Genomic DNA, 6,392 nt, shown 5'->3' with positions numbered 1-6,392 from the left:
GGGGGACGGGGGCGCGCGGTCGGCGCGGGGCCTGCCGGGAGCTGTAGTTCCTCGGCCCGTGCCCGCCGGGTGGTGGCCGCGGCGGGAGGTCGCGGCTGTCTCTGCCCGGAGAAGGGGCGGCGGGAGCGCCGGGTACAGTCCGGCTGACTCCGCACCTTCGAGTTCCGGGCGTCTCTGTGAGCGCGGGGGCACGGGGCAGGGGCGCCGCGGGAGATGCGAGCGTGTCTTTCTGTCAGTTACACGCGGTACTTGGTCCCGCTGTTGCCGACGCTACTGTCTTTTCCTCTACTGCCTTGCACTCTGAGGGAGGCGGTGGCGACAATGGGCCAGAGGTGACAGTTGGAACGGGGGACTTGTAAGGCGTCCAGAGCAGAGAGCGGCTTCCATCCTGAGATGTCACAGCCCTCCCGCATGCTCTTCCCTGCTGCCTGCCCCCGGGGTGGCAGCCGATACCGCAGCTTGGCGCCCAAACCTGCACGTCCCGAGCCCGACGTTCCGGTGACTGCAGGGGTTTTCCCGGTACTTGGTGTTTCCTCCCCGTCGGCCTTAAAACGTGAATGTGACCCTACCACCAAAGTGGAGTGCAGTCCAGAATCACCAAACCTAGGCTTCCACGTGTCTGGAAACACAATGTTAACATTTGTTTTGCTCCAAAACAAAGTGTGACCCTGTCAGGTGAGTGGGGCGGGGGTGGGAGTCAGCAGCATAGAGGGAAAATACACTGTGCATAAATTTTCGATGTCTTATGTGAGAGAAAGGCCTGAGAAGCTGACAGCCATGGTCACAGAAGCCACATGATTCTCCTTATGTCAACATTTTATCCCAAAAGTACTTAAATATATTGCAACAATCAGAGGGACTACAATCAAGAGGGCAGTTTTCTTTCTTCTCTCTTTTTCTTTTTCCCTTTCTGTCTTCTTTCTTTCTAGAAAAGGTTTTACTCTGTCATTCAGGCTGAAGTGCAGTGACACTATCATAGTTCACTGCAGCCTGGAACTGCTGGGCTCAAGTGATTCTCCTGCCTCAGCCTCCCAAGCAGCTGGGACTACAGGCGTGCGCCACCATGCCCCACTAACTTTTAAGTTATTGTAGAGATGGGGTCTCTTGCTGTGTTACCCAGGCTGGTCTCCTGACCTCAAGAGATCCGCCCGCATCGGCCCCCCAAAGTGTTGGGATAACAGGTGTGAGCCACCACGCCCAGCCAAGAGGGCAGTTTTCAAGAACAGAAAGAAAAATAAACGTAAGTGAGCCCCTACTTTTGATACAAAATCATCACTCTTAATGGATGTCCTTGGATTTAAAGTTAAGAAATGAAAATATTAAGATAAATTATATTGAACATAAGGCAGGTAAGATTGTGTAAAACCTTGATTATTTAAAAAGCTATTTTAAAAAATATTTCTGAAACATTCTCAGGAATTGGAAGTTGCTAAATGTCTTACATCCAGCAGTATCTAATTCAGTCTTATTATACTTTTGTTATTAGAGTCCTATTCAGCTATTCTTTTACTTTAAAATTGAAAGTAGATTTACTCAAGTTTACCTTCTTTTTAAAGAACTCTCTCTTGCTTAACTTTGCCCTTTTCTTCCTTTCACTTCCCAACAGACATTTTAGTCCAGCCCCAAATTTTGCCTCTCAGCAAGATTCCCAGGACCTCATTGGAGCAGTTTACAGCCAGTCTTATCTCACTATTAACTTCCATTTTCTGCTGTAGTACTTAAAGAGACAGAAGTTACTCTTCCTAGAAGTAACTTTTCTAGACAATTCAAACTGCTGTTATACAGAGATTTAAGTATTTGTGGGCATGTGTGAAAATAGAGATATATAATATATATATTTCATTTTATTTCCACTGTTCTACTTCTCTTTTTAAAAATAAAACGGTCTCCTCTACTTTGGGTAACTCTTTCAGCACATTTGATCAAAGAACTATCTTTGTATCTAATTTTTTGCTTAACATGTACTACAGTTTCCTCAAGGTGTTCCATTCCTGTTCTAAGAGCATTACAGAGATAAAGATTGGATTTAATAAGTAAGTGTATTACCATGTGAAATGTTTTAATCCTTGAGAGAAAATATAATCTGAATGCTCAAAATGGAAAGGATTTTTCTTCTTGGTGATGTTTTATGAAAATGAGCTTACAAAATTGCTCTTCTATGGCTGCAGTTGCAGACCTTGTCCTGCATTATTGGGTTCCTTGTACTTAATGACACACAACATAGCCATTCAAATATGTTACCTCGTGCAAGCAAAGAAAGTCAACACTCTTGTGACTTGAGATAACAGAGGCATCTGATTTAGAAACCTAAATGCAGGGGGAAAAATGATCTGCCCGCCGCAGTCTTCCAAAGTGCTGGGATTACAGGCATGAGCCACTGTGCCTGACCCTTATTTTTATTTATTCATCATTTAGCACAGTGCTCAATAAATGTTGATTAAATCAGTGAATTCTTTCATTAGGGAAATTGATGACAATTTCCAGCTAGAGGAAATTGTCATCATTTTAAAACTTCAGCTGGTTTTAATTTATAGAATGTGGTCACTGGAAAATTATTTTGTGTTTGTGTCTTTTCCATGACCTTGAAACAGCTGAAAATTCGAAAAGCATTTGGGTATCAATATAGAGTTAGTAAAATAGTTATGGGAGAAAATGCTTTAGGCTGTATTTCTTTATCAGCAGACACGTACATGATGATATAGTTCTCAAAATGTCCTTTCTCAGTTTCCACTGCCATTGTCCTAGTCCATATCTCACATCTGGCTTACCACAACAGACTTTTAGTTGGTCTCCTAGACTAGCTCAAACTGTTACATCCTTGGAACTGTCTTATCTGATTTGAAGGCTATCAATAATTGTTCTGTGTTCTGATAGCCCTTGAGAGATAATTCTCATGTGGCTCAGCAATTTTATTGTGGATTGAGTGTTTATCAGATCCTCCTGGGATCCCTATCTGCGCTTCCCTTTTCTGAACTTGAAGAAGACCAGATCTTTTATTTATTTATTTATTAGTAGAAGCGGGGTTTCACTATGTTGTCCAGGCTGGTCTCCAACTCCTGTCCTCAAGTGATCCACCAGCCTCAGTCTTCCAAAGTGCTGGGATTACAGTCATGAGCCACTGCATCCAGCCGTTATTTTTATTTATTCATCATTTAGCACAGTGCTCAATAAATGTTGATTAAATCAGTGAATTTTTTCAATATGTCTTGATGATAGTAGTTAGGCTAGTAGTCCTAAAGTACCACATGATAAACTCTGCAATTGTTCCCTATCACCTACCTTACCACGTCCAAATTCTTCTGCTTGGGTATAAAGGTTATTAATAATATCTATTGTTTATTGAACACCAGCTCTGGGCCAGGCATATTCATTCATTTTTATGTAACTTTCTCTATTCCATATAACTCCTCCCTTTCCTTTATTTGCACTTATATTTAGCTTTATATAATTTTACACTTGGTTATATTACTATGTTCATATGTCTGCATATATATATTTCCTGTATTTCCAGTCTTAGTGCATAGTGCCACCATCTATTTAGTCATTCAAGACACAAACTACTTGGTCAGCCTAAACTCCTTTCCCTTGTTCTCCAAATCTAATTGGTGATCAAGTCCCATCAATTTGATACCATCATGTTTCTTGAATGGTATCTGTAAATATATATCTTTGTATATATTTACAACATAGTATATAATCAAAGAGAAATGTAATAAGGATGGCTTGACTAAAAAGATTAGGAAAATCTGGTAACTAAAGGGAGTGGTTACTGCATATGTTTCACCTAGGATTTCATATGCAGTTCTTAAAAGTGTATATTCAGGCCACGTGTGGTGGCTCACGCCTGTAATTCCAGCACTTTGGGAGGCCAAGGTGGGCAGATCACTTGAGGTCAGGAGTTTGAGACCAGCCTAGCCAACATGGCAAACCCTGTACTACTAAAATAAAAAAAAAAAAAAAAAAAAAAAAGGCTGGACGTGGTGGCATGCGCCTGTAATCCCAGCTACTCTGGAGTCTGAGGTGGGAGGATCAGGAGGATTGCTTGAACCCGGGAGGCAGAGGTTGCAATGAGCTAAGATTGTGCCACTAGGTGACAGAGCGAGACCCTGTTGCAAAAACAAAAATGAATATTCAGATAATTTGCAGTAAAAAACCAATTACTTTAACTACTTCCAATAATGTCTATCTTTGTGACTGCAAAATAAGTTTCTCCAGAAAAGAGTAGGTAATACATAAATGTGCTCATCGATTTTAAAATCAAATTAACATTAAATTCCCTTGAGTTACGGATTATTGCTTTTATTCTAGATCTTATTCAACTGAGTATTACTTTTAGAGTTCTCTTTTATACAAAAATTAGTTGGATGCGGGCTGGGCATGGTGGCTCACGCCTGTAATCCCAGCACTTTGGGAGGCCAAGGCGGACGGATCACCTGAGGTCAGGATTTCGAGACCAGCCTGGCCAACATGACTAAATCCTGTCTCTACTAAAAATACAAAAAATTAGCGGGGCATGGTGGCGAGCGCCTCTAATGCCAGTGACTCAGAAGGCTGAGGCAGGAGAATCACTTGAACCCTGGGGCAGAGGTTGCAGTGAGCAGAGATTGCGCTATTGCACTCCAGCCTGGGCAACAAGAGCGAGACACCGTCTCAAAACAAAAACAAACAAACAAACAAAAACGTATTAGCTGGATGTAGTAGCACGCTCCTGTAGTCCCAGCTACTCAGGATACTGAGATAGGAGAATCGCTTGAATCCGGGAGGCAGAGGTTGCAGTGAGCCGAGATCATGCCACTGCACTCCAGCCTGGGCGACAGAGTGAGACTCTCTCTCAAACAACAACAACAACAAAAACAAACAAACTCTTAAAATACTGTAAATTGGTTATAACATGTTTAAAAAGCCAACGGAGGAAGAGAACAAAGATGCTACAGACCTGAATAGGAAGGGAGTATTAAAGTTAATTATCCAGCCAGGCGTGGCAGCTCATGCCTGGAATCCCAGCACTTTGGGAAACAGAGGTGGGCGAATCACTTGAGCCCAGGGGTCTTGAGCCTAGGAGTTCAAGACCAGCCTGGTCAACATGGTGAAACCCCGTCTCTACTAGAAATACAAAGATTAGCCGGACATGGTGGCCCGCGCCTGTAATCCCAGCTACTCAGGAGGCTGAGGCAGGAGAATCACTTGAATTGGGGAAGCGGAGGTTGCAGTAAGCTGGGATTGTGCCGCTACGCTCCAGGCTGGGCAACAGAGGGAGATCCTGTCTCAAAAAGAAAAAAAAAAAAAAAAAGGTCCTACCAGGACTGACCAAAACAGAGGAGTTGGGACTCCCTTCCTGGAGTGTGGAAATTACACCAGCACAGAGGAACCAGTTAGAAGAAAAGGGTTGGGATGCGATTTCAAAGACAGAGTACAATCTGGGCTCTGCCATTTAGTAGTTTTGAGCTACTTAATCTCACTAAGAATCGATTCCCTTACATGTAAAATGAGGGGGGAATAATTACCTCACTGTTGTTGTGAGAAATAAATAAATAAATGTAATGTATTATGCACATAATGTCATCTACCTTGTTATACACCAGGATTCCACCATTTAACAAGCTGTGTGACCAGGGGCAAATTAGCCTCTATGTGCTTCAATGTCTTCATCATCAGTTAACCGTGATGACAGTAATTCTTCCTTCAGGAATTATTGTAAGGATTAAATGAGATAATACATGAAAAACACTTTTTAAAAAGCCTGGCACACAGACAATGGTCAATAAGGGTTAACTATTAATATTGTTATTCATGCAAAAGAATTAGAGCTTTTCACATCTCTGTATCTCCTCCTGTCATTTGGCAGCACAGAGAAAGAAAAGTTGCTAAGCTTGATTCTATGGAGGGATATTTAGAAAGATAATAAAGAACAGAAAAGCAACAGGAACTTCTATGGTCATAGAATGAGTTCCTTTTTACATCATCAAAGGAAGATCTTACTGCACAGGTCCTCAAGTGACCAGAAGCTATCACTGTGACATTTTCTGTACTAACAGCTTGAAGTATTCTATACAGGGGGTAAAATCACTAAATAGATTTATGTTTGTTTATTTTTAATATAGTTAGTCAGAATATAATGACCTGAACATTTTACTGTAATTTGTACTTTTATCATGACACCTCAAATTTCAAAACCTTAAGTATTTTCAGAAAGAATTCTGACCATATTCCCCTAGACTTTAAACTGTTTCCTTTAATGTTCTTTAAATGATGATGGCTAATTTAGCTGAAGGTGAATTGATTTTAATTAGGTTGCTCGGTTTTTTTTTCCTAGACTCCCCTTGAAATTTTATAGTTCTTTTTTTTTTTTTTATTATACTTTAAGTTCTAGGGTACATGTGCATAACGTGCAG

At 41.5% G+C, this 6,392-nt stretch overlaps 1 protein-coding gene across 1 annotated transcript in view; it reads left to right on the top strand.

The window, feature by feature from the left end:
- The first annotated feature begins 581 nt into the window (after positions 1–581).
- Positions 582–6,392, top strand: part of QPCT (glutaminyl-peptide cyclotransferase) — a 55,924-nt gene continuing 50,113 nt past the window's right edge. The window contains exon 1 of the mRNA XM_017860454.1: positions 582–675. The gene's annotated coding sequence lies outside the window, so the exon portion shown is untranslated. The remainder of the gene's footprint in view (positions 676–6,392) is intronic.

Source organism: Rhinopithecus bieti, unplaced genomic scaffold, assembly GCF_001698545.2.
Source record: "Rhinopithecus bieti isolate Rb0 unplaced genomic scaffold, ASM169854v2 scaffold_52032, whole genome shotgun sequence".
Lineage (NCBI taxonomy): Eukaryota > Metazoa > Chordata > Mammalia > Primates > Cercopithecidae > Rhinopithecus > Rhinopithecus bieti.
This window is presented reverse-complemented; position numbering and strand designations above follow the sequence as displayed.